The sequence below is a fragment of the Octodon degus genome, unplaced genomic scaffold (genome assembly GCF_000260255.1).
Source record: "Octodon degus isolate 3935 unplaced genomic scaffold, OctDeg1.0 scaffold00131, whole genome shotgun sequence".
Classification (NCBI taxonomy): domain Eukaryota; kingdom Metazoa; phylum Chordata; class Mammalia; order Rodentia; family Octodontidae; genus Octodon; species Octodon degus.
Window position 1 is genome coordinate 1,914,230 of NW_004524707.1, and position 9,465 is coordinate 1,923,694.

Below are 9,465 nucleotides of genomic sequence, written 5' to 3' on the forward strand. Positions count from 1 at the left end.
CCCCACAATCTCCTGTCTGCACTTTAGTGCTTAGGATAAGCTCTTCCTCCTGTGTGGATTTTCATCCTCTGACTAGAGAATTCCTGCCCATCTCTGGAGGCCCAGGGCACATGTCACTTAACATCAGTCCTTGTGGACTTCCTGGGTGAAACTCTCCTCATTTGAGCCGTAGGGTACCCTGCTTAAACTTCCCTGGAGCCACTACTATAAGGGTACTATTACTAAAATGAAGCAAAAAATTAACAAAGGTGATGCAAAATATGGAGAAATGTAGCTGCATATGGTGCTGGTGAGATTGCAAAAGGGAATACTGTGGGAATAATATAGCGATTCCTCAAAAATTAAACCTGAGCTGCGCATGATTGTGCATGCTTGTAATCTCAGCTCCCTGGGAGGCTACGGCAGAGGATCATAAATCAAGCCCAGCACAAGCACTTAGTGATTTAGTGAGAGCTTGTTTCCAAAATAAAAAAATTAGAGGAAAAAATTTAACATGTGTATGAAAGATTAGAAATAAAGAAAATAAATACCTTCAATAGTCAATTTGATAGCTATAATTCATAACATAAAGTAAAGCAAAATCAACCAGCTAATGAAAAAAAATTCCTACCTTCACTAAACAAAATTTCACATTATTCAGATATGTGAACATTAAAATTAAATGATTAAATTTTTCTGTGTTTACTGTATGGGAAAACATCCCTTAAAGGGGAAAACTAAAACATTTGACTACTAAGAATATGCTTTTAAATTCCGACAATGAAAAAAATCCATAAGGCATAAATAAAAATAAGGAGAAAAATGCTGCTTCCACTATATAATGACCGTTTCTTAATACACAAAAGCCTTCCAAAGTCAACTGGAAAAAAATGAAGTAATTGAGTGACAATTCGACAGGGATATGAACAACTATTTTACAAATGAAATAAAAATACTTATTAAGCTATGAACATGTGACCAGTTGCACTCACAATTAGAAGAATAAAGATAGAATAAAACTTCTGTTTGTCTTTTATTTACTATCAAGTAGGGGATAATACACTATTTTGAAAAGTAGTGTAGAAAATAATGCATACTTTCTAGTATGTAGTACTTTTTAGTCTTTATTATTCTAGTTATTTTTAATTCATGCAAAACTTATTAAATGTTTTAAAATTTCTAGGTGGTAGAATATTTATTTACTACTAGTTTTCTTACTACTTTTTAGTTTTATTTCCTTGTGATGAGAAAAAGATTTCTAAATTTTTCCTTTTTTAGAGAGGAAAACTTTACTGAGGTGTACTTTCTGGCTTGATAAGATACTTGATTTACAAAGAGTTGGAATGACCATATGTTCTCTTTTTTTTTAGGGTATGGACCTATCAATTAAAGCCACATAATGATGTTCCTTAGCTTTCTTTATCTCATTAATTTTTGTTTTTTATTGTTCTTGTGTAGACTGAAAAAGATGAAATAAAGTCTCTTATTGCAGTAAAAAAAAAGTTAAAGGACTGGGTGTGGTGGTATATACTTACAATCCTAGCATTTGGGAGGCTGAGGCAGAATTGCTGGGAGTTGGAGGCCAGCCTGGGCTATAAAGTGAGTTCAAGGCCAGCCTGAATGGCATAGTGAAACCCTGTCTCCAAAGGACAAAAAAAAAGGAGGGCAGTGAGATAGCTCAGGCAAGCTCAGGGCCTGGGGTTCAATCCCTGGCACCACATACTGTGCTGGCCCTGCCCCCAGGCACACTGAGCCAGCCACAGAGTCTTGGCATGGTGACATGCTTGTAATTCCAGCACTGGGGAGGCTGAAAACAGGAGGATCACTATGAGTTCGAGCTGTGTATTGAGGCCCTGTACCAAATACATTAAAAAAAAAACCTTGATGAAAAAGATAAAAGTGAAGAAAGATTATAAAGGGCTGGGGAGGTGGCTCAGTGAGTAGGCCCTGGGTTCAATCCCCCAGTACAGCAAAAGCAAACAGAAAACAAAAATATGGAATTACTATATGATCCAACAATACCACCTCATCAGAATTGAAGGCCAGGACTCAGATTCATGCACACCCATGTCCACAACAGCACTGTTCTCAATAGCCAAACAATGGGAGCAGCTCAAGTGTCCCCTGACACGTGAGCACGGATAAACAAGTGTGGGACAGAAATACAATGAGGTGTCACTCACCCTCAAGGAATTCTGACACATGCCGCTCTAGGGCCACATGTCAACAGCAGCATGCTAATGAAAAAGGTCAGGCACAAAAGGACAAATAAGTGTATGACTTCACTGATCTGAATTAACTGAGCAATCAAATTCATAGACACAGTGAATAAATCAAGTGGGGGTGGCCAGGCACTGGGTAGAGAGTTGTATGAGGAGCTTCTGCTTAACAGGTCTAGAGTTGGAGTTTTGCAAGAACTCTGGAGATGGACAGTGGTGATGGTGACACAACAGTGGGAAGGTACCTGCTGCCCCAGAACTGTGCACTTGAAAATGGTTAAAACGGTAGATTTTATGTTATGTACCTTTTATCACCATTTACATACATACATGAGCAGTGTTCACATGCATGTGAATATATGGCAACAAGTATACACTCATATGTGTGAACATTTTTGAAGCATTTTGAGCTGTGGCCCCTCTACCATGTGATAGACACAGTACAGGTCTCCAGCACCCCTGTGCCCACCATAACACTTGACATTAACCTGTGCTCAATGTTTATTACCATGTAAAAGAACACAAAGGTTTTTTTTTTTTTTTTTTTTTTTTGGAACTGGGGATTGAACTCAGGCCCTTGTGCTTGCCAGGCAAGCGCTTATTCTACTGAGCTATCTCCTCAGCCCCAAGAACACAAAGTTGATGCTGTGGTCAGGCAGGTGAGGTCCTAGGTTGGCCCCTGTGCTAACTTAGCTCTTCCAGGACATCCAACTGTCCCCTGTACCTGTGACTGCCTTCCTTGAGGAGGCTGTGGATATCCACCTAGAGCCATGGGTAGACCCCTCCCCAGAATCGGATGCACTTTCATGAAAGAGAGAGTCTTGCCTACAACATGTGCTACAAAGGCCACACAGAAGGAAGGGCTTCCTCTTGTGGTGCATGAGGGCACCAGACATTTTGAGAGCACAGAGTTCTGAAGGTCGCACATTCGATGTGATCAGGTATACAGCTGCCCCCTGGAAGCTGGGACAGATCACGGCTCTCCATGGGTCCCTTTCATCTCTAAGCGTGGAGCTTTTATAACCTCATGAGAAATGTGGGGTTAAAACTTAGCTTCTACCTCCATCCTTCTTCCTTGGAATGAGGAAGAAAAAGGTAAAACACTACAGACTGAAGACACCAAAGCTGAAAACCTAAAAAGTCCAAGTGTTTGATCACTGCAAAACCCTCAGAAAGCTCAGGTGTTAGTGCATTTTGTGAATGTATACAAGTAGTCCAAAATCAGAGAAATTCCTCAATTTGGAACACTTTTGGTCCCAAGCATTTTAGATAAGCACAGTCAGCTTGTAAACTTCATATATTTAGGTCCTTCCTCAAATGCTGGGATCCCAAACTCATTACTATTTAATTGAGTATTCATTGTCCTTGACTTCCTCCTTGAATGTAGAGACTCCAGAAGCCCTAAGTTTTCCGTAGTCACAGGCTGTTCCATTCTCTTGAGGAACGCACGTGGGCTGACAGGTGTCAGGGTCACTTCTTTTTCTTCTTCTTCTTCTTTTTTTTCTTTCTTTTTTCTTTTCTTTTTTTTTTTTTTGGTGGAACCGGGGATTGAACTCAGGCCCTTGCACTTACCAGGCAAGTACTTATTCCGCTGAGCCACCTCCCCGGCCCCGGGACCACTTTTACGAGTGCTTCACAACACAGGTTCTCACACACATGGCAACACCACGGCTTGCTTATGTGATGCCTTTGGCTGGTGTGTCAGCTTTCTATTGCTGTAACAAAACACTGGAGAAAGCCAATTTAAAAACAGAAAACATTAGCACACCTCTGTATTCCCTGTACTCTGGGAGACTGAGGCAGGACGAGTGTAAACTTGAGCCCATCGTGGGCAATTTAGCAATTTATTTTATTTCACTTTTTTGCGGAACCGGGGATTGAACACAGACCTTTGCGCTTGCCACGCAAGTGCTTATTCTCCTAAGTCATCTCCCTGGCCCCATTAGCAATTTATTGATACCTTCCTTGCCTCAGAAAATAAATAGATAAAAGGAAAAGCTTGTTTGGGCCCCAAGGTTTGAAGTTCTCGGTTCATGGCCTTGGCTCTCTTGCTTTTTACCTGGCACAGGGGCAGCACATCGTGGCAGGAGTGTATGGCAGAGAAAGCCCATTTGGATGCTGTCCAGGGAGAAAGAGGAAGAGACCACAGTCACCTCACAATCCCCCCTGAAGACATTCATCCCTGTCCTGAAGACCTAAAGGCCCTCCTAGGCCCCGCCTCTTAATCCCCCCATTATCTCCTAAATAGTGTTGCTGTGGAGACCATGACTTTATTAAACGCGTGGGACTTTAGGGGACATTCATGATGCAAAGTGTAACAGTTGCTTAAACTTTCTGAGCAACAGTGTTTTCACGGGTGAAAATAACAAATAATACTACCTAGCATGTTGTTGAGAGGATTGAATAGATTATGCCAAGAAGGACCAGCCACATAACGACAGTTCACAAGGATAGAGGCTAATTATTATAGTTTGAGAATAGGCCAAGATGTTGTTCTTGTACTTAGTCTAGGGAGTATTATCTCCTCCTTCAGATGCAAAGGGACACTGAAGTGCAGTGAGGATTTGAACGCTGAGTTTGATTCTATCATGCTCTGCTGCTTCAAAACTATGTCCTCATGTGAAGCTATTTATTGTCATACCATTAGGAGATCTCTGCCCATTCTCTGTTCATGTTTTCACACTTCCTCTCTGTTCTCTTCTGTTCTTGAACTTCAATTTATCTTAAGAAGGGGGAACTCACCCCGGACATCACAAGGTCTCCAGGCAGAGATCCACTGATCGCTTCTGCTGACCCAGTCTGATTGTGTTCCTGGACAGCGAGTTTCCTTTTCTTTTTGCCCTTTACCCAATTCGTTGTCCAGACTGCGTGGTGGGGGGCAGCACCCTTCCCACAGGACACGACCTGGGGACTCAGTGAGTGCAGACTTTTCTTTCCTACACTTCCCAACGTAAATTGGAGGATGTATAGTGAAGCAGCCTTAGCTCTAATTAGCCCCATTTGGAGTCCCTTTAGACCACATTATGTCTGTGGATGTGCAGAGGTGAAGTTTCTCTTCTCCTTTGGGTACTTCCTTATTTCTCTTTCCATTCCTATTCTTTGCTGCTCCCCACTGTGGTTTAAACTGTCAAAGGATGGGGTGTGGACAAGAGCACTGCCCACGGGGGAGCAGAACTTTCTTCTTCCAGGATGCCATCACAAAGGGCACTGCTAACAACGCTTGCTTTGGGTAGAATTCCTTTCTGTATGTGAGCCCTTAGCACCTTGTGAGGGGGGCAACATGGAAAGGATGATTGAGGCCATTGAGACCAAACTTAGAAGTCGTTTTCTGGGTCAGAATTTTTGTGACTAATGACTCATATGTATCTGTCACTTTTGTTTTGGAGAATTTTTCATTTTATCTAAGGAAATGTTAGCCTATGGTGGGAAGACTGCTTATCTCTCCCTGATCTCAAGTCATTGTCGTTTAGAATGGTGAGTTCTTCAAAATTATGCCCCCTCTGTGACATCCTGCCTGCCATACTGGCAGGAGACTCAAAGGCCACTTCATCTGCAGGTCTACCCGCCTAAGGGTGGTCCTGTCTCACCCAGAGACATTACCTGAACATTTTCAAGAAATCCAGTTCCATAGATTTCTACCATCTAGCATCCATTCATAACTCTGTATTGTAGTAAAATAGGAAGCTGTTACTTCCTGGTGATATGAAAGCTTGGTGGGAGAAACTTAGGGCAGATATTGTCCTGGATTCCTATGATATAATCCAGCCGTATACATTAATATAGACCTATACTCTATACCTTAGGCTAAGATAGAAGGAAGTCAAGATGTGAGTGATTTAGAGTTGAAAGTTGATCTAAAGTAGAAAGGACAGTCAGTAGAATAGAGTTGGTTGCATTCATTCCAGGAGAAAAGAGAAGGAAAAGGACCTAGGTCTTCCCTTCAACCTCTTCCATTTTCAGATCATTGGCTGGAATACAACCAGTTGTAATGGAGGCTGGGTAATTGGGAGATACAATTTTTATTCCAGGTAGTAATATGCTTAGCTAAATATTGAGAGTTCTTTCCCATCATTGTGATTGGGATGGGTATTGGCCCATAACTATCAGCTAACTAAATAAAAGTGGAGATGCATAGTCCACTGTTCCAGTGGCAAAGCTCTGCCATAAATCGAGGATTATAATCAGTCCACTTCTATGTATGGCATCCTTTAGTTGCCTTTGTGTGTGCTGTATCGTATGATGTGTTTGCATGTCAACAACAGACAAAAAACAGTTCGATTTGGATGTATGTCCATCTTCTTCTCCTTCTCTTTCTCCTTCTTATTCGATGCTGGGGATCAAAGCCACAGCTGTGCACATGTCAAGCACGTGCCCTAGTGCTGAGCCACACCCCCATCCAACTTTCAATTTATGAAGTGCTTTTACAAAACCATAACAACTCTCTTAAGTATCTCATTGATCTAAAGCAGAAAGGACAGCCAGCAGAATAGAGTTGGTTGCATTCATTCCAGGAGAAAAGAGAAGGTAAAGGATCTATATCTTCCCTTCAAGTTATGGACCAATACTTCACAGCTGAGATCTTGGTGGTTGTTTTTTAGTACCAGGGATCAAACATAGGACCATGCACTTGCCAGGTAGGCATTTATGCCCCCGAGCTATCTCCCTGGCCAAGAGCTTGGTGTTATACAAATAGGACTTTGGATTTCTTCAGACCTGTAGGAACACACTTACTTTCTCCTTATAATATCACTACAAGGTAGGCAGGCCAGATATTATTATTTGTATTTTACAGATAAGAAAGAAGGAACTGAGGGGTGAGGGGCTTTGGTGAGGTCACTCAACTAGCCAAAACAGGCAAAGAATTTAAGACTCCAAATCTCATGCCTCACACAGCTTCCTTTGGCTCATTGATTCCTCAGTTGTTCCTTTATCAGGCATTTGTATTGTCACACGGCAGGAATACCATGCTTCTGTGTGGTGTCCATACATGAGTGTGTGCTGGATGCTGTGTATGCAATTTCTGCCTACTGAGTACACTTCCTTTGGCTCTTTGTGGATCCCCTGGGCTGGTTCTGCCCTGTGGCCCCAGGAGGAATCTCTAGCTGGGTCCTTTGTTCCTGCACCTTCCCAGATAGAAAGGTGTTTATTTATTTATTTGATAGAAAGTCTCACTATGCATCTCCGACTGGTTGTGATCCTCCTGTCTCAGCCTCCCCAGCACTGGGATTACAGGCATGTACCACCAAGCCCGGTTTCGGTGGCAAGCTCTGCATGCCCGGAGGAGGTGCATCATGCGATACAGTACACATCATGGCATGTGGAACCGGGGATCGAATCCAGGTCTTTGCACTTGCCAGGCTGGCACTTAAGACCACTGAGCTATCTTCCCAGAAAAGTGTTTTTGATGTCAGAGACAGTTCCCCAGGTAGTGGACACAGAACAGAGGAGCATACTAGTAATGTCTGAGGAATGGTGATATTTAATAGCTCATGAGAACAGTTCATGATTCATGAAGGGGTCTCAAATACTAACTCATCTGATTCTTGCTTAGGCTTCAAAGAAGATTTTATTGTTCTAGTTCTTTTTAGATACACAGAAAAGGTAAGTGGCTCTCTTGTTCACTCAAGATAACTCAGAGACTTGGATTCTGCTCATTTGTCACTAGAAGGCTCTAGAAGGAGATTTCTTCTTCTTCCTCATCCTTGTGCTCCTTCCTCAGTCCTTGATTATCTTTGTGCTTCCAGGAGTGGACAGTAGCAATGCTACAGAGGCAGAGCTGATGGTGATTTCCATTCCCTGTAGCCCTAGGTAGTGTCTCTATCTTTTAAGTGTCAGGGGAATCCCAGAGCAGCCTCATGGCCTCCATCCTCTCCTCTTGCCCAGGAGGAAGTGAATCCCTCTGCCTTCTGCTCCCAGGCCTGTTCTGTCTGCATTTCTGAGTTCTCCTACCTGTCTATCGTCTCCCCAGACTAACACTGTCCACCACCTCAGGGTTGAGCATGACACCTTGTACACAATCAGCACTAAATAAGTGCTGCTTGAAAACACAAGTATTCTCATCAGGAGAGCCCTGCCTGCACCTGAGACAGACACCCCCCATCCCATTCCTGCCTCCCAGGTGGCACAAGCTTCTGGTAAGAGGAAGGAGGAGGAAACACTAGCTCTTGTGCCTGGTCCACCTGGGCATGTCCCCAAGGAACCCTTTCTCAGGAGTTTTGTGGGGACCTGTGTCCAATAATTTGGCTGTATCCATAATTAAGCTGAGGTTTTGCCTCGCACATTTTGTTCCGTTGTCTTCTGTCTTAACTGCTCCACTAGCTGGAGTGAGGAGGAGGCCAGCAGGAATGTATTTAGTGCCACCTGAGATCCTTCCCCGACCTAGTCTACGCCATGTCTAACAGACCTTGGTGCTGCATCTTCTCCAAAGTCATTGGCCTAACCCGAGCTAGAACTAGGCTTCCTTACAAGTACTCATTTCTCCTATGACTGCAGGGTCAGGGACCAACATTTCCATCCTGGGAGCTAGAGTCCTTCTCCCTCCTTTCCCCTCTGCCATGTCTCTCTGGGGATTTTGTCCAGAACCCTAGGAAAAGGCTTAGCTCCCCTAGAGACAGGTGCCAGCCTCAGCACGGTTGGCACAGCAAGTCAATGGGAAGGGGTGGGGATGGAGGCAGCCTCCCTCTGAATGCATACTGTTCCCACCCTGGGTCCTTCTGCACTTATTTACCTAATAATATATTCAGGGGTCTTAATTACTAAAATGTCCTCATAACAAATCTTAACTAGAAAATCTAGGAGTTTCTGAGAAAAGACCTGTAAGACTCACAGGACGATGTCAAAGACATACTTTACAGACCTTTGTTCTAATCAGTGGTCCCAGACTCCAACTCCCAGCGGGGTCTCCTTTTTTGGGGGGGTCTCCTTTAGTGGGCACTGCTAAGATCCAGACAACTGGGCAGCAGCAGCAGCCTTTCTAGCTGAATTACTTACGCCTCCTCCTTCCCTCTGTGCGGCCCTAGAGAAGGACCAGGATTTCTCCGTCCCCTCGCCCTGTCCTCCAGGGCCCAAGCCCTCAGCGTCCAGTCCACCGAGTCCACACCTCTACTCGGCCTCCCCTTTAAGGGCCGCCCCGCCCCGCCCCGCCCCGCCCCGCCCACAGGCCCGCCCCCGTGACCCTCCCCTTTAAGGACGGGCCCCGGACGCAGACGAGCCTGTGACGCGGCCGCCGGCCCGGGCTCGGTACTTTGTCGCGGCCGCTTCCCCCCGG